Source organism: Mesoplodon mirus (assembly GCF_964341445.2).
Source record: "Mesoplodon mirus genome assembly, chromosome: 3".
Taxonomy (NCBI): domain Eukaryota; kingdom Metazoa; phylum Chordata; class Mammalia; order Artiodactyla; family Ziphiidae; genus Mesoplodon; species Mesoplodon mirus.
This window is the reverse complement of record NC_138978.1, coordinates 134,966,506-134,985,010: the sequence shown is the minus strand read 5'-3', so window position 1 is coordinate 134,985,010 and position 18,505 is coordinate 134,966,506.

Here is an 18,505-nt window from a genome sequence, read left to right as displayed (position 1 = left end):
TTTTGGCTTTTTGTTATTCTTTTATTAATTTCATAATTATTAATTTAGTTAATTTCATCATTACTAATTTAGTTTGGAATATGCTCTTCATTAACCCTATGCATAATAATGCACATTTAGATCTACATGATTTCTGACCCTAATTGTCTAATAAATAAACTTTAAACTGGTATACATTGCAGCTCAAAGAGACACTAACCATGATATACCCAAATACTAGGTTGTTGATACAGCTAGTATTTTTAATTCCATTCCCCTACCCATTTACTTAAACAATGACATTTCAATGCTTATAGGCTTCTTATGAATTTGAGTTATATAAATAAATTTCAATATTCTGTCAAAGTAACTATAGTCAAATTACTGTATGTTTATTTATTGATTTGCCATCTGTGATGGTTAATTTTAGGTGTCAATTTGATTGGACCATGGAGTGCCCAGATATTTGGTTAAACATTATTTGGGGTGTTTCTGAAAGGATGTTTTTGGATGAGATTAACATTTTAATTGGTAGACTAAATAAATCAGATGACCACTCCCTAATGTGGCCTCAACCAATCTATTGAAGGCCTGAATAGAACAAAAAGTCTGACCCTTCCCCAAGTAAGAGAATTCTTTCCTAACTGAATACCAGCCACCAGCACACCATTTTTCCCTGTCTTCAAACTTGAACTGAAACATCAACTGAAACATCTGTTCTTCTTGAGTCTTGAGCCTGCTGGCCTTTACACTGGAACTAAACCATCACCTCTCTGGGTCTCCAGCTTGCTGATGTATGCTGTAGGTCTTGGGATTAGCCACTACCCTCCACCAATTCCTTATAATCTCTCTCTCTCTCTCTTCCCATATATACATATATATATATACATATATATATATACATATATATATATATATATATGTACTTATAAGATGATAGATAGATAGATAGATAGATAGATCTCCTATTGGTTCTATTTCTCTGGAGAACTAATACACCATCCAACATTTAGTTTTCCTTCTTAACAGCATCCCAGTCTCCCTCCTTGGGAATTATTTCCCTCACAATGCATACACATTACATACACAGTGTTTCACAGTGGGACTTTATGTGCCTGCAATTCTATTAACAAGAATAAGCTGGATACCTTATTCACTAGACAATAATAAAGATAAAAATTGACAAGATTATAAAGATAATATTGACAAGATTAATAATCATGCCTACAAAGCCCTTACTCTGTGCCAGATCCTGCTCTGATTGTATTATGCATATAAACTCTTTTAATCACACAGCAACTCTTATTTCCATTTCACAGACAATGAAAGTGAGGTACAGAAAGTGAGATGGGTACTGGTGGAAACTGGATTTGAGCCATAGACATTCTGACTCCAGAGACTATGAAGAGCCAGATAAAAGGTTTGGATTTTTATTCAGAAGGCAACTAAAAGCCAGCAAGAGGTTTTTCTTAGTAAAGTCATATAGTCAGATCAGGTGTTTCTTGAAGTCTCCCACCCACACTTATTCAGCTATGTCAATCAGAGGAGATGACCCAGAAGCAGTATGGGGGGCCCAGCTGGGGAAGAGTTGGGGAAGCCTTGACTGATTGGTACAAGAGCTTCAACTGGGCCACTCACTCCAGGGGATTTAGCGTTTCCAAAAAACGCTAATCCAAGCCTATTACCCCAAAGAAGTATTTCTTCTCAGTAGCCCCCAAATTGTCACCCAGAAATCTTGTGACTTCCACTCAAGCAACTGGAAATTTTCCACCAGGATCATGACTCAGAGGGGCAGAGAATTGGAACATGGTTAGAGTTCTCTCTTTGTTCTGTGGGCCCAAGCTGCATGGCCAAGGTTCCCACTTCCAGGTATCTTCATTTCCAAGCCTGATGCTCCAGCTTCCCACCAGCTTGTGTAAGTCCCAACAGGCCTCCAGAATCTCCTTTTTTAGCTAGTTAACTAAACTGGGTTTCTGTTGCTTGCAAATGAAAAATCTGAACTGATGTTCTAAGTTACTTGAAATTTTAGGACCTTGTTTAAATATAACAATAAATGTAAGTTCATATTATTTCATGCACATTACTAAGTGATTCATATATATATATATATATATATATATATATATATATATATATATATTGCTGTGTTTTCTCTGTTTTAGACAGAAAATTACTCTGAATATCAACCTCGATTTCAGCTAGCATAATGGGGGAGGTGTTCCCTCCCAATACTCCCCAATATTCCAAAATTCCTATCTACTGAAATGAACAGAAATTAAATTTTATTGTCAAAGTATATTTAAATTGTGTTTCCTCCATCATTTTAGAAAGTAAAACTCTCAAAAGTCTGTATCATCTTATGAAGAGATATATCATTAACACGGGTAAGTAATGATAATAATATAACTACCAATTCCTTACAGCATTTTAATAAAATGTGTCCTGATATTCTAACGCTAGTATAGTGTAAAAGGGACAGAAAGAATGTCCATATTCTAACTTTTCAATATTCCATAATGGGCTGTATTTTAACATTCAAGTGGATGAGATTAAGATGTACTTTTTTTTTTTTTTTTTTGCGGTACGCGGGCCTCTCACTGCTGTGGCCTCTCCCGTTGCGGAGCACAGGCTCCAGACGCGCAGGCTCAGCGGCCATGGCTCACAGGCCCAGCGCTCCACGGCACCCAGGACCCTCCTGGACCAGGGCAAGAACCCGCGTCCCCCGCATCGGCAGGCGGACCCCCAACCACTGTGCCACCAGGGAAGCCCCTGAGTTTTTAAAACATTAAATAGTTGTACATATTATTTAAGAGCTTACTTGTTTATTCAACCATATTTTTGAGAGCTATCTATATTGATAAATGCAAATATAATTCATTCTCATAACAACTAAATAATAATCCATGATATTTCATTTCACTTCATTTAATTCCCCTATTGCATCATGTGGATACTTTCTTTTACTTTTCTATAATTAAGTGGGTGCAGTACTTACCTTTGTATCTATCTCCTTGTCCATATATATTTATTTAACCCAGAGACCTGAAAGTAGAATTGTGGAGAAATTGGGTATGTACATTTTCATATTTAATAGATGCATCAAATTGCCTTCCAGAATGGTTGTAATTATTTTTACTCCCATCAGTGATGTGTCTGAGAACTTGTTTTTCATACAGTCATCAATATGCAATACTGTTAGATCCTAAAATTTTGGCCTATCTGATAGATGAAAAATAATGTCATTATTTTAATTTACACTTTCCTAATAATGGGTGATTTTTACCATCTTTTCGTATGTTTGTTGGCTGTTTGGATTCCACAGATTGTCTATTGATGCATTTTGCACACATTTTCTGTTGTCTTCTTAAATTTTGGAGTTCTCTTGGTTACATAGCTTTAAAAATAATTCTTGGTTTTATGTGTTCTTCTACTTACATGTTGTTTGTCTTATCCTTGTAAATGTTATTTCTCATTAAGAAGAAGTTTAAAATTCTGATTATAGCCACATTTGTTAGTGTTTTTCTGTTCTATGTGTGGTATTGGGATAATTTAATTAATATCTTTCTAACCTAAGGTCATAAAGTTAGTCTTCTTTTTGACTCAAATAGTTCAGTTTTAAAAATATTTATGTTTCTGATCCATCTGGACTTTATTTTGTATTTCACAATTTTATTATTTACATAGAGCTATGTAATTGTTTCAGCAAGATGTGTTAAATAGTCCAAATTCTCCCCCACTGATTCATGATGCCTCCCCATCATACAATTATTCTGTGTATGCTTCTAAGGGGGCTCTTTTCTATTGCATTTATCTATAGATTTATTCCTGGGCCAATTTCACTATTCTAAAATTACTATAACTTTATAGAATTCTTGCTAAATTGTAGATTAAGTGGCCTTACCTTGTTCATTTTATTTTTTGCCTCATTTATTCTTGCTCATTTATGCTTCTGTATAAATGTATAATTAATTTAAAAAGTTCCACAAATAGTTCTATTTATATTTGATTGAGACTGCACTGAATTTCTAAATTATTTGAAAAAATCGATATGTGTGTAATATTATTGAAAATTCTCATTCTCCATTTTTTAGATGTTTTATGTTCTTCAACAAAATGTATTATTTTCTTTATGAGGTTCATCCACTTTGTTAAAATTATTCTTAACTGCTTTTTATTTAAAAATTATTTTGAATGGAGTATTTCACCTCATTTTTTCTTATTAGTCATTACTCTTATTTAGAATATGCTGTGTTTCACATGTGGATCCTTCCATCAGCAATGTATCTAACGTACATATGAGAAACTTGCTGAAATCTATTATGATAATTTGTTCATCGACATTTTTGAATGTTCTTATGCTTACGATCTTATGCTAACCCTATATTGTATTTCTACTTTCTTTTTCCTCTGAGGATAATCTACCTTCTTGTGAACTTAGTTATGCATTTAAAATAATTTTTTAAAATGTTGTCCAGTATTTTTAGGTGCTCCATTATAGGAGAGTTTGGTATTATAATACCTACCTGAATGCTCTAAATTATATTCTAGAAATTTATCCACTTCATCCAGATGTTAGAGTAAAGTTACTCAGGGTTTTCCCATATTTTTCTAAAAGTGAAATAAAACATTTATCTCTATTTGAAACAATTATCTTTAAACTTTTTCTTTTTATTTTTGAAGCAACTTCAAACTGTTGCAAATAAGTACAAAAAATTTTCCCCCCACAAGAATAATTTGATAGTAAGGTACTGACATAAGGCCCCATCACCCCCAAATCCTTATTTATTTATTTTTTATTGGAGTTAATAGTTTCTGCTGTACAACGAAGTGAATCAGCTATATGTATACCTATATCCCCTCCCTCTTGGACCTCCCTTCCATGCCCTGCCCCCATCCCATGCATCTAGGTCATCACAGAGCACCAAGCTGAGCTTCCTGTGCTTTATAACCTGTTCCCTCTAGCTATCTGTTTTATGAGTGGTAGTGTATATATGTCAGTCTTAATCTTCCAATTCGTCCGACCCTCCCCTTCCCCCACTGTGTCCACACGTCCATTGTCTACATCTACGTCTCTATTCCTGCCCTGCAAATAGGTTCATCTGTATCATTTTTCTAGATTCCACATATATGCATTAATATACGATATTTGTTTTTCTCTTTCTGGCTTACTTCACTCAGTGTGACAGACTCTAGGTCCACACCCACATCTCTACAAATGACCCAATTTCATTCTTTTTATGACTGAGTAATATTCCATTGTATATATGTACCACATCTTCTTTATCCATTCATCCAATGATGGACACTTAGGTTGTTTCCATGTTCTGGCTATTGTAAAAAGTGCTGCAATGAACATTGGGGGTACATGTGTCCTTTTGAATTATGCTTGTCTCAGGGTATATGCCCAGCAGTGGGATTCCTAAGTCATATGGTAGTTCTATTTTTAGTTTTTCAAGGAACCTCCATACTGTTCTCCACAGTGGCTGTAGCAATTTACATTCCCACCAACAGTGCAAGAGGGTTTCCTTTTCTCCACACCCTCGCCAGCATTTATTGTTTGCAGATTTTTTGATGATGGCCATCAGTGCAAGGTGATAGCTCACTGTAGTTTTGATTTGCATTTCTCTAATAATTAGTGATGTTGAGTGTCTTTTCATGGGCCTCTTGACCATCTGTATGTCTTCTTTGGTGAAATGTCTATTTAGGTCTTCTGCCCATTTTTTAATTGGGTTGTTTGTTTTTTTGATATTGAGCTCCATGAGCTGTTAGCATATTTTGGAGATTAATACTTTGTTGCTTCTTTTGCAAATATTTTCTCCCATTCTGAGGGTTGTATTTTCATCTTGTTTATGGTTTCCTTTGCTGTGTAAAAGCTTTTAAGTTTCATTACATGCCATTTGTTTATTTTTGTTTTTATTCTTATTACTCTAGGAAGTGGGTCAAAAAAGGTCTTGCTGTGATTTATGTTGAAAAGTGTTCTGCCCATGTTTTTCTCTAAAAGCTTTATAGTGTCTGGCCTTACATTTAGGTCTTTAATCCATTTTGACTGTATTTTTATTTATGGTGTCAGGGGGTGTTCTAATTGCATTCTTTTACATGTAGCTGTACAGTTTTCCCAGCACCACATATTGAAGAGGCTGTCTTTGCTCCACTGTGTGTTCTTGCCTCCTTGTCATAAATTAGGTGACCATATGTGCATGGGTTTATCTCTGGGCTTTCTATCCTCTACCATTTATCTATATTGCTGTTTTTGTGCCAGTACCACACTGTTTTGATTACTGTAGCTTTGTAATATAGTTTGAAGTCAGGGAGCCTGATTCCACCAGCTCTATTTTTCTTTCTCACGATTTCTTTGGCTATTCAGGGCCTTTAGTGTTTCCATACAAATTGTAAAATTTTTTGTTCTAATTCTGTGAAGAATGTCACTGGTAATTTGATAGGGATTGCATTGAATCTGTAGATTGCTTTGGGTAGTAGAGTCATTTTCACAATATTGATTCTTCCAGTCCAAGAACATGGGATATCTTTCCATCTGTTTTTGTCATCTTTGATTTCTTTCATCAGTATCTTATAGTTTTCTGGGTTCAGGTCTTCTGCCTCCTTGTGTAGGTTTATTTCTAGGTATTTTATTCTTTTTGATGGGATGATAAGTGGGATTGTTTCCTTAATTTCTCTTTCTGATCTTTTTTTGTTAATGAATAGGAATGCAAGAGATTTCTGTGTGTTATTTTGTATCTTGCAACTTTTCCAAATTAATTGATGAGCTCTAGTAGTTTCTGGTAACATCTTTAGGATTTTCTTTTTATAGCATCATGTCATCTACAAACACTGACAGTTTTATAACTTCTTTTCCAATTTGGATTCCATTTATTTCTTTTCTTCGCTGATTGCCTTGGCTAGGACTTCCAAACCATGTTAAATAAAACTGGTGAGAGTGGACATCCTTGTTTTGTTCCTGATCTTAGAGGAAATGCTTTCAGTTTTTCACCACTGAGAATGATGTTAGCTGTGGGTTTGTCATATATGGCCTTTATTATGTTGAAGTATGTTTCCTCTATGCTCACTTTCTGAAGAATTTTTATCATAAATTGGTGTTGAATTTTGTCAAAAGCTTTTTCTGCATCTATTGGGATGATAATATGGTTTTTATTCCTTAATTCTTTTGTTAATATGGTGTATCACATTGATTGATTTGCGTATATTGAAGAATCCTGGGACTTCCCTAGTGGTGCAGTTGTTAAGTATCCACCTGCTAATGCACAGGACACAGGTTCGAGCCCTGGTTCAGGAAGATCCCACATGCTGTGAAGCAACTACCTCATGTGCCACAACTACTGAGCCTGTACTCTAGAGCCTGTGAGCCACAACTACTGAGCCTGCATGCCACAACTACTGAAGCCTGTGCACCTAGAGCCCATGCTCCACAACAAGAGAAGCCACTACAGTGAGAAGCCTGCGCACTGCAATGAAGAGTAACTCCCTTTTGCCTCAACTAGAGAAAGCCCGTGCACAGCAACAAAGGCCCAACGCAGCCATAAATAAATAAATAAATAAATAAATAAATAAATAAACTTAAAATAAAGAATCCTTGCATAAATCTCACTTCATCATGGTGTGTGATCCTTTTAACGTGTTATTGGATTCTGTTTGCTAGCATTTTGTTGAGGATTTTTGCTTGTATGTTCTTCAGTGATATTGGTCTGTAATTTTCTTTTCTGGTGATATATTTGTCTGGTTTCCATATCAGGGTGATGGTGGCCTTGTAGAACGAATTTGGGAGAGTTCCTCCCTCTGCAATTTTTTGGGAAGAGTTTGAGAAGGATAATTATTAGCTCTTTTCTAAATGTTTGATAGACATTTTGGAGATTAATACTTTGTTGCTTCTTTTGCAAATATTTTCTCCCATTCTGAGGGTTGTATTTTCATCTTGTTTATGGTTTCCTTTGCTGTGTAAAAGCTTTTAAGTTCCATTAGGTGCCATTTGTTTATTTTTGTTTTTATTCTTATTACTCTAGGAAGTGGGTCAAAAAAGGTTTGATAGAATTCACCTGTGAAGCCATCTGGTCCTGGACTTTTGTTTGTTGGAAGATTTTTAATTACAATTTCAATTTCAGTATTTATAATTGGTCTGTTTATTTTTTCTAATTCTTCTTGGTTCAGTCTTGGAAAGTTGTAACTTTCCAAGAATTTGTCCCTTTCTTTCAGGTTGTCCATTTTGTTGGCATATAGTTGTTTGTAGTCGTCACTTATGATCCTATGTATTTCTGTGGAGTCAGTTGTAATTTCTCCATTTTTATTCCTAATTTTAGTGATTTGAATTCTCTGCCTTTTTTTCTTCATGAGTCTCTCTAAAGGTTTATCAGTTTTGTTTATCTTCTCAGAGAACCAGTTTTTAGTTGTATTGATGTTTGCTACTGTTGTTTTCATTTCTATTTCATTTATTTTTGCTCTGATATTTATGATTTCTTTCCTTCTACTAAATTTGGGTTCTGTTTGTTCTTCTCTGTCTAGTTGCTTTACATGTAAGGTTAGATTGTTTATCTGAGATTTTTCTTGTTTCTTGAGGTGAGATTGAATTGCTATAAACTTCCCTCGTGGAACTACTGTTGCTGCATCCCATAGGTTTTGTGTCATTGTGTTTTCATTGTCATTTGTTTCTATGTATTTCTTTTTCCTCTTTGATATCTTCAGTGATCTCTTGTTTATTTAGTAGCACACTGTTTAGATTCCATGTATTTGTGTTTTTTACAGTTTTTTTCCTGTAATTGGTTTCTAATCTCATAACATTGTGGTGAGAAAAGATGCTTGATATGATTTCAATTTTATTTAATTTTCTGAGGCTTGATTTGCGACCCAAGATGTGATCTGTCCTGGAGAATGTTCCGTGTGCACTTGAGAAGGAAGTGTATTCTGCCACTTTCAGGTGGAATGTCCTATAAATATCAATTAAATACATCTGGTCTATTGTGTCATTTAAAGATTGTGTTTCCTTATTTATTTTCTGTTTGGATGATCTGTCCATTGGTGTAAGTGTGGTGTTAAAGTCCCTCACTATTATGGTGTTACTATCAATTTCCCCTTTTATGGTTGTTAGCATTTGTCTTATGTATTGAGGTGCTCCTATGTTAGATGCATAAATATTTATAATTGTTATATCTTCTTCTTGGATTGATCCCTTGATTATTATGTAGTGTCCTTCTTTGTCTCTTGTAACAGTCTTTATTTTAAAGTCTCTTTTATCTGATACAAGTATTGCTACTTCAGCTTTCTTTTGATATTCGCATGGAATATCTTTTTCCATCCCTTCACTTTCAGGTCTGAAGTGGATCTCTTGTAAGTGGGTCTCTTGTAGACAGCACATATATGGGTCTTGTTTTTGTATCCATTCAGCCAGTCTGTGTCATTTGGTTGGAATATTTAATCCATTTACATTCAAGTTAATTATCAATATGTATGTTCCTATTACCATTTTCTTAATTGTTTTGGGTTTGTTTTTGTGTGTCTTTTTCTTCTGTGTGTTTCCTGCCTAGAGAATTCCTTTAGCATTTGTTGTAAAGTTGGTTTGGTGGTACTGAATTCTGTTAGCTTTTGCTTGTCTTTAAAGCTTTTGATTTCTCTGTTGAATATGAATGAGATCCTTGCTGGGTGGAGTAATCTCGGTTGTAGTTTTTTCCCTTTTGTCACTTTAAGTATGTCCTGCCAGAGGAATCAGCTTCCCTTGTATGTTATTTTTTGTTTTTCCCTGCTGCTTTTATTTTTTTTCTCTGAATTTAATTTTTGTTAGTTTGATTAATATGTGTCTTGGTGTGTTTCTCCTAGGGTTTATCCTGTATGGGACTTTCTGTGCTTCCTGGGCTTGGGTGGCTGTTTCCTTTCCCATGTTAGGGAAGTTTTGACTCTAATCTCTTTGAATATTTTCTCATACCCTTTCTTTTTCTCATCTTCTTCTGGGACCCCTATAATTCGAATGTTGGTGCATTTTGTGTTGTCCCAGATGTCTCTGAAATTGTCTACAATTCTTTTCATTCTTCTTTCTTTATTCTGCTCCTTGACAGCTATTTCCACCATTCTGTCTTCTAGCTCACTTATTCATTCTTCTGCCTCAGTTATTCTGTTATTGATTCCTTCTAGTGTATTTTTCATTTCAGTTATTGTGTAGTTCATCTCTGTTTGTTTGTTCTTTACTTCTTCTAGATCTTTGTTAAACATTTCTTGTAATTTTGAAATCCATGTTTCCATTCTATTTCCAAGATTTTGTATCATCTTTACTATCATTACTCTGAGTTCCTTTTTAGGTAGGTTGCCTATTTCCTCTTCATTTATTTGGTCTTGTAGGGCTTTACCCCATATCCCTTCCCTCTTGTGCCTCCCTTCCACACTCTCTATCATACCCCTTTAGGTGGTCACAAAGCACCAAGCTGATTTCCCTGTGCTATGCAGCTGCTTCCCACTAGCTATCTATTTTACATTTAGTAGTGTATATATGTCAGTGTTATTCTCTCACCTCATCCCAGCTTACCCTTTCCCCTCCCTGTATCCTCAAGTCCATTCTCTACGTCTGCGTCTTTATTCTTGTCCTGCCCTTACTTCATCAGAACCATATTTTTTTAGATTCCATATATATGTGTTAGCATACGGTTGTGTTCCTATCTTCCTGTTTGGCCTGAGGCTTCTAGCACTGGCGTTTGTAGGCTATTAGGTAGAGCTGGTTCTTGGTGCCGAGATGAGCACCTCTGGGACACCTCACACTGATGAATATTCCCTGGGGTCTGAGGTTCTCTGTTAGTCCAGTGGTTTGGTCTTGGATCTCCCATCAAAGGAACTCAGGCCTGACCTCTGGTTCATGAACCAAAATCCCACAAGCTGCATGGGGTGGCAAAAAAAAAAAGAAAGAAAGAAAGAAAAAAAAAGGAGCAGGACAATAAGAAAGAGTAAAAAGTAAAATAAGATTAGAAAACTAACAGATATATTAGAAAAAATAAAATATATAAGTGAAACTATGAGTGTAAGGTATAACAGAACCACAATAGCAAAAAATAGGAAAAAAAAAAAGCTGGAAAAGGCCTTGGCTGTGGGAGGCAGGGCTTAGGAAGGGACATGGTTTAGGTGGGGTCCAGGACCTAGGCTTAGGACCCATGAAGCTGGAAAGGGCCCACTGTGGGGGTCGGACAGAGTGGAGCTTAGGCTCAGTGCAGCTGGTGCGGCCCAGGAGTGCCTGTGGCCTTAGAGGGTGGAGGACAAGGCCTGGGACCCCAGAAGGCTCCCCAGGGCCTGAGTTGTCAGGGGAAATATTAAGTGTGTTCCCCCTGAGCCCCTGATCCTGGAGGGTCCTTCCCTGTTCACCTCTCCTCTTCTTCCCCCTCACCAGGACCCTAGGACCCATATGGACAGAGGGGGCCCCAGAAAGCAGGGGACAAGGCCTGGAAGCCCAGCAGGCTTCCTGGGGCTTGAGCAGGTGGGAAACTAGCCACATCTCCCCTGATACACTGATCCCAGAGTCTCCTCCCCCCACTGTCTGTCTCTCCTACTCTTCTCCCCTCCTCCTCCCCTCCTACGCCCTTAGGATCTATGCAGCCAGAGGGGGCCTTGGAGGGCAGAAGACCAGGCCTGGGAGCCCAGCAGGCTCCCTGTGGCCCAGGTGGACAGGGGAAATGGTAGGCACATTCCCCCTGATCCTCCAATCCCAGAGGGCCCCTCACCATCCACTTCTCCTCTTCTCCCCCTCATCCCTCCCTTCTACGGCCCTAGGACCCACACGACCAGAGGAGGCCATGGAAGGTGGAGGACCTGGTCTGGAAGTCCAGCAGGCTTCTCAGGGCTCAAGTGGGTGGGGGAAATGCCAGCTGCACTTTCCCTGATCTTCCAGTCCTGGAAGGTCACCCTGTCCGCCTCTCCTCCTCTTCCTCTCTCCTTCCTATGCCCTTAGGACCCATGCAGCCATAGGGGCCCTCAGAGGGCAGAGGACCAGCCCTGGGAGCCCAGCAGATGCTCCATGGCCGAGTGGGCAGGGGAAACACTAGGCACGTTCCCCCCTGATCCTCTGATCCTGGAGGACCCTTCCCCATCCACCTCTCCTCTTCTCGCCCCCCTTCCCTCCTAAGCCCCTAGGACCAGTCTGGTCAAAGGGGGCCTTGGAAGGCCGAGGATCCAGCCTGGATCCCCAGCAGGCTCCCCAGGGCCGAGTGGGGAGGGGAAATGCTAGGCGTGTTCCCCCTTGATCCTCTAAGCCCCTGAGGGTCCCTCCAGGTGTGGAAACCCCTCCCCTCTCCCAGCCACCCCTTAGGGGCACTGGTCCTGTCTGGCCTCCACTTCTCTTCCCCGCTCACTCCCCCCCATGTCCTACCTGGTTGCTCGGGGATTCCTCCTGTCTCCTTGGGTGTCGAGGTCCCCGAGCAGCATCTGGTAGGTACCCTAGTCATGGGGAGACATGAACTCCGTGTCCTCCCACTCCACCATCTTGACACCCTCCAAATCCTTAGTGTGTATTTCCTACAAACAAGAACATTCTTCTATATATCAACAATCCAACTATCAACATTAGGAAATTATCACTGACTTATTACTGCAGTTTATTTGACAAAGCCAGTTCAAGCCTTGGCAATTGCCCATAAAAATGCTTTATAGCAAAAGGATCCAGTCCAGAGACATGCACTGCATTTAGTTGCTATGTTGCTTTAGTCTTCTTCCATTTGGAATACTTTCTAAGTCCCATCTTGACTTATTGTTTTTTTTTTTTTTTTTTGCTGTACGCGGACCTCTCACTGTTGTGACCTCTCCCGTTGTGGAGCACAGGCTCCGGACGCGCAGGCTCAGCGGCCATGGCTCATGGGCCCATCCGCTCCACGGCATGTGGGATCTTCCCAGACCGGGGCACAAACCCATGTCCCCTGCATCGGCAGGCGGACTCTCAACCACTGTGCCACCAGGGAAGCCCCCACCTTGACTTTTTTTTTGATGTTGACAGTTTTGAACATTATGTCAGTAATTTGCAGAATGTTCCTCAATTTGAGTTTGATGTTTCCACATGATTAAAGTTGTGCATCTTTGGCAGGAATATCACTGAAATGATGCTTATTCTTCTCATTGCATCCTTGAAAGTGGGTGCTTAATTTGGATTTGTCCCATTACTGGGACTTGATTAACGTGGTGCCTTCCAGGCTTCTCCCTTGTAAAGTTACTCATTCCTCTTTTGTAATTGATATGATTTATGGGGAGCTACTCTGAAACTATGTAAATACCCCATCCTAATCAAATATTCAGTTCATTCATTCATTCATTCATTCATTTGTATTAATAATTTAGATTCAGTGATTACTATTTTATTCACTAGATTATTATTTAATCATTAGATAATCTGTTAATTTCATTACTTACTTTGATACTCAAACTGGCCAGTGAGAGCTCCTTCAAGTTGACTTCTATGTCCTTTAGACATTTCCCCATCAGTCTCTGTGTACTTCCTTAGTTTCGGGTGTTTTATCCAGACATTTTATCCTCATATATTGCTATCCCTGCCCCAGTCCTGGAATTTTCTGTTTTCTCCAAGAAGCTACGGTTCCTTTTGCCCAGAAGCATCACTTAGAAGCTGTGATCTGGGAGCTTGGATTGTTTCTAGTCATTGAGATGCAGCTGCTCCTAGGCCCTCTCAGTGGACATAGGGGATTTGTTTGACCTATGTGTATGTATGTACACATTACATCTATTTATTTGACCTATGTGTATGTATGTATGTACACATTATATCTGTATCCATTGCTATATAATGAAAACAAGTTCACAGTGGCATCTCTAATGCTAATCAAACATCTTAGGATTCTTTCTAGTTGTTTCCCTTTTCATATTTCTAAACCCCTTCTCCAACAGTTATAAAGCTGGCTGCCATTATTCCTCTCTTGACTGCCATTGCCTTTTTCCTCCTTACCTCCTCTCCCATACTTGGTACTGTGTAAGAATGCCTTCTTTACCTCTTTTGGGCTCCAACATTGCACCTACCTCTCCCCATTCCAATTGAATGCCCTATTCATCCTCCTTGGGCTGAGTCACTCCCTGCATGGTAGCCCTCTTCTATCCTTTTGGGCTCTGACATGCTGTACCAGTCCACTCACCATGTGGATCATAATATGCTTAAGCCTCTGGATTCTGTGCTGAGCCTTCCTTCTAGATAGACACATTCTCAACTTTTTCTGGCTCTGACATCTTGTGCTGGCCTCCTGTGAACATCCTCCTTACCCTGCTCAGGTTCCAATGCCCTGCTCTTGGCTGCTGCTGCTGCCCTCTCTATGCAAGGATTCCTTCCTCAGCATATGGCAGATCTAACATCCCATGCTGCTGAGCCAACTACCCTCTACCCCACAGGTGGATGCCCTCTGGCGTCCTGTGGACCCCACTCTGGATGTCCCCCTATATAGAGGTCCTCTTCCCTCTTCTTAATCTCCAAAAACCTATACCCTCAGGCCTGGGGATGCCCCCCTCACTTTGCTTGGTTTCTGGTATCCTGGTTTTCCCTGGGCTGTTGCTTTGTGTGCTTTCCTTATGAATGCTCTCTTCACGCTGCCCAGTCTTTCATAGGCCATATTAGGTTGCCTTCCCTGTGAGGACCACCTCATCTCCCTGCTTGGTCTCTGTCTCCTTATGTTGAGCCTCTATGACTCTCCCCAAGCACCCACATTGCATAGCCACTCACCTTGCTAAGCCCCGCCTAATGATGTGTGCTTTGAATAGTTGGAGAAGGAAAGGAAAAAAAAGAGGGAGAAGATGCTAATTTGAATATTATTAATTTTGCTACATCTTTTATTTTCATGGTTAATCTGGAGATCTTATCATTTTATTTGTTTTTTTAGAATAACAGCTTTAGTTTCTTGATCAGATAGATCTATTTTCCAAGTATTATTTAGATTTCCTTTTTAATTCAAGAATATTGTAGTTTGCTTTTCATATTCTACTTGTATTAAAGAAAGTTTACCTGTTTATCAGTTTATTGTTGATTTCTATTTTTATTGTATCAGCAAATAATACAAATAATTTATTGAGCCTATTTCAATAATTTATTGAGCCTATTTTGCACATAATATCTGGTCAGTATTTCTAAATGTTTTGAGAGTGTTGGAAAACAAAGTCAGTACCCTCTCTGTTGTGTGTGTTTGCCTGTGTGTGCAAATGAATGTTTGTTAGTTATATTACTCAAATATTCTATGTCTTTAATAACTGTTACACTTAGTTTTTGCAAGCAGTATTTTAGTTTCCCACTATGATTATGTATTTGTCCAATTTGGCAGTTTTGTTTAAATTTTGAGGCTGTATTATTAGGTGAATGTAGGTTTATGATTGTTTTAAATTCTTTATGGATTATTGATTATTTATCCATATGAATGTACCTCTTGATCTCAGTTAATGCTTTTCACATTGAATTGTTTTTTTGGATAGATACATATTCTCAAAATTTTTATGTTCCATTTTTGGGGTTAGTATTTCTTTCACTGACACATAATTGACTTATAATATATTAGTTTCGGATGTACAACATAGTGATTTGATATTTTTATACATTAGTTATCACCACAAAAAGTCTAGTAATCATACAAAGTTATTAAAATATTATTGACTATATTCCCTATGCTACACATTACATCCCCATGACATATATTTTACAATTGGAAGTTTGCAACTCTTAATGCCCTTCACCTATTTTAACCATCCCTCCTTGGAGGGGACCATACTCCTCCCCTCTGGTGAACACTAGTTTGTTCTCTGTATCTATTGGTCTGTTTCTGTTTTGTTTGTTCATTTGTTTTGTTTTTTAGATTTCACACATATAAGTGAAATCACATGGTATTTGTCTTTCTCTGACTTACTGCACTTAGTATAATATCCTTTAGATCTATCTATGTTGTCACGGATGGCAATATTTAATTCTTTGTATGGCTGAGTAATATTCCATTATAAATATATACCACATCTTCTCTATCCATTCATATATTGATAGATAGGTTGCTTCCATTTCTTGGCTATTTTAAATAATGCTGCAATAAACATTGGGGTGCATATATCTTTTCAAATTAGTGTTTTTATTTTCTTCAGGTAAATACCCAGAGTGGAACTGCTGGATCATATAGTAGTTCTATTATTAATTTTTTGAGGAAACTCCATACTATTTTTCATAGTGGCTGTAACAATTCCCACAGCAGTGCACTGGGGTTCCCTTTTCTCTACATCCTTGTCAACACTTGATATTTGTTATCTTTTTGATATAGCCTGACAGATGTGAGGTGATATCTCACTGTGGTTTTAATTTGCATTTCCCTGGTAATTAGAGATGTTGAGCATCTTTTCATGTGCCTGTTGGCTATCTCTATGTCTTCTTTGGAAAAATGTCTATTCAGGTTCTCTATTTTTAAAAGATCAGGTTTTTTTGTTTTTGTTTTGTTTTTGCTTTTTTCGAGACAGTTGTGTGAGCTGTTTAAATGTTTTGGATATTAACCCATTATTTGTTGTACCATTTGCAAATAGTTTCTGTATATATCTATTAATTCTATCTGATCTAACATGTTGTTTAAGGCCAATATTTCCTTATTGACTTTCTGTCTGGATGATCTGTCCCTTGATGTAAGTGGGTGTTAGTCCCCTCTTATTATTATATTGCTGTCAATTTCTCCCTTTATATCTGTTTATATTTGCTTTATATATTTATGTGCTTCTATTGTTGGGTGCTAAATATTTATGAATGTTATGTCTTCTTCTTGCATTATGTAATGGCCAACTTTTTCTTTTGTTAGAGTTTTTATTTTAAAGTCTATTTTGTCTAATATACACATTGCTATCCCTGCTTTCTCTTTCCATTTGCATATAATATCTTTTTTCCATCCCTTTACTTTCAGTCTGTGTGTCTTTAGATATGTCTTTTTATTGAAGCATTTAGTCCATTTACATTTAGACCAAATATTAATAAGTATGTACTTACTGCAATTTTGTTACTTGTTTTCTGGTTTTTTTTTTTTTGTAGTTCTTTTCTGTTCCTTTCTTCTTTTCTTGATCTCTTCTCTTGTGTTTTGATGATTTTCTTTAGTGCCATGCTTGAGTCCTTTCTTTTTTTTTCCTGTATGTAATGTAGGTTTTTGGTTTGTGATTACCATAAGGTTCATATATATTGTCCTATATGTATAGTGGCTTATTTTAAGCTGATAGTTGCTTAGGTTCCAGCACATTTTAAAAGCACTACATTTTTAATCCCTTACTGACTACATTTTATGTTTTTGATGTCATATTTTACATTTAAAAATTTTGTGTATCCCTTAACTACTTTTTGTAGTTATAGTTATTTTTGCCTTTTAGCCTTCATACTAGCCTTTAAAGTGGCTTATCGACTGCCTTTACCAATGAGACTTTTCTTTTTTATATTTTCTTATCTCTAGTCATGGCCTTTTCTTTTCTCCTTAAAGAAGACACTTTAATGTTTATTATAAGGCTGGTTTAGTGGTGATGAAGTCCTTTAGCTTTTGCTTGTCTGAGAAACTATCTCTCCTTCAATTCTGAGTGATAACCTTACTGAGTAGAGTATTCTTGGGTGTAAGTTTTTTTATTTTTCGTACTTTAAATATATCATGCCACTCTCTTCTGGCTGAAAAGTTTCTGCTGAAAAATTAGCTGATAGTCTTATGGAGGTTTCCTTGTATGTGACTGTTTTTCTCTTGCTTCCTTTAAGATTTTCTCTTTATCTTTCACTTTTTCCATTTTAATTATGACATGTCTTCCTGTGGCTCTCTTTGGGTTCATCTTGTGTGGGGCTCTCTGTGTTTCCTGGACCTAGATATGTTTTCTTTTCCAGATTGGGGAATTTTTCAGCTATTATTTCTTCAAATATTTTTTTCTGCCCCCTTTTATCTCTCTTCTCCTTCTGGGACTGCTATAATGCAAATGTTAGTATGTTTAATGTTGTCCTAAAGATTCCTTAAACTGTTTTCATTTTTTAAATTTGTTTTTCTTTTTGCTGTTCTGATTTCATGATTTCCACTATTCTGTCCTCCAGATCACTGGTTTTCTGCTGTATCATCTAATCCACTGTTTATTCCCTCTAGTATATTTTTCATTTTAGTTCTTGTGTTCTTCAGCTCTGATTGTTCTTTCTCATATTTTCTCTTTGTTGACGTTCTCACTCTCACTGTGATTCTCCATTCTTCTCCTGAGTTCAGTGAGCATCTTCATGACCATTACTTTTCACTCGTTATGTGGTAAATTGCTTATTTTGTTTCATTAGGTTTTTTTCTTTTTTTTTCCCCTGGGGTTTTATCTTGTTCTTTTGTTTGGAACATATTCCTCTGATCTCCTGTGTAGACTTCATGTACTGAGTGGCTTTGGCAGGCCATCTGCAGCTGAAGTGGGCATGGGCCGGGGGGTGGAGGCACTGGGGCATGCCATGCAGGAGCTGCCTTGGCGGACAACTGGAGCAGGCATGGGCCAGGGGGTGTCCTGGGGCATGCTGCACCAAGACCACTTAGGTGGGACAGCTGGAGCTGGAGTGCATACAGTCAGG